Source organism: Amblyraja radiata, chromosome 15, assembly GCF_010909765.2.
Source record: "Amblyraja radiata isolate CabotCenter1 chromosome 15, sAmbRad1.1.pri, whole genome shotgun sequence".
In the NCBI taxonomy this organism is placed as follows: domain Eukaryota; kingdom Metazoa; phylum Chordata; class Chondrichthyes; order Rajiformes; family Rajidae; genus Amblyraja; species Amblyraja radiata.
In genome coordinates, this window is record NC_045970.1 from 38,359,309 (window position 1) to 38,360,704 (window position 1,396).

The following is a 1,396-nucleotide window of genomic DNA, read 5'->3' on the forward strand; positions in this document are numbered from 1 at the left end:
CAACATGGGGAACATTTTTCCAGTATCTAACCTGTCCAATCCCTTAAGAATTTTATATTTCTACAATAATTTCCCTTCTCATCCTCCTAAATTCCGGTGAATACAAGCCCAGAACGGGCAAACTCTATATAGGCAGCACCCGTAGTCAGGATTGAAACCGGAACTTTAGCACTGTGAGGCAGCAACTCTACCGCTGCGCCACCCTGCTACCCTGGTACACAAAACACAATTTACATTATGTTTTCAACACAGTCAATTCAAGTCGTCAACTTTATTTGTCACATACACATACAAGACGTGCAGTGAAATGAAAGTGGCAATGCCTGCAGAAAGTGGCAATTCTGCCAGTGGAATTACTGTGAAGCAGCAATTTTTGACAAATTCACCATTCGTTCTCGTTAAAACTACCTTTCCGTGAAAATTGTACGAATGAACAGACTTCAGGAATAAACTGGGCATGAGCAGGATTACTGCAAAGGAAGGAGTTTGTATCAGTGGACAGACACAAGGGGGATTAGGAGATGGGTCGGTGCGGGGGGAGATGGGGTGTGTCTGAGCCCCGCGAGTGTGTGTCCTTTGAGTGCAACGGGAACCGATTTTGCTGGGCCAAAGCGCGGTAACGCAAATGATCCCGGTAAAGCCGGCGGGAGCCCTGGGAAGAGTTCCCACTTCTTTGTAAAGGGAAGAATGCCCTGGAATGTCACAGTTCCGGCGGTGTCTGGTGAAAGGTGGCGGCACAGTGACACAGCGGTAGAATTGCCGCCTGACAGCCTGACTACGGGGTACTGTCTGTACGGAGTTTGTATGTTCTCCCTGTGACCGCGTGGGTTTAATCCGGGTGCACTGGTTCTAAAGACGATTCTAAAGATGTGTAGGTTCATTGGCTTTGGTAAAAATTGTAAATTGGATGGACAGCTAGCTCCCAATGATGGGAAGGTCCCTTTAATCTCAGAAGGTCCCAATGATGGGGAAGGTCCTATTGTAATGAAGACCTCCTTTATATGAAGATCCCATTGAGCAAAGGTCCCATTGATCCCAAGACCTTTATATTTAAGAGGGAGTTAGATGTGGCCCTTGTGGCTAAAGGGATCAGGGGGTATGGAGAGAAGGCAGGTACGGGATACTGAGTTGGATGATCAGCCATGATCATATTGAATGGCGGTGCAGGCTCGAAGGGCCGAATGGCCTACTCCTGCACCTATTTTCTATGTATCTGTGTATCTATGACTTCCTTGATCTGAAGGATGAGCAACGTGATTGCCCTGGCCGTCACGTGGGGTGACAGGGGGGGGGGCGGGGCTATGTCTGGACAGCATGACATCATCACTGGAAGCTGTCATGACCCCCTGCCGGAAGCAGGAAAGCGGACCGGAAGCTGCGCCATCGGTGCGGGCAG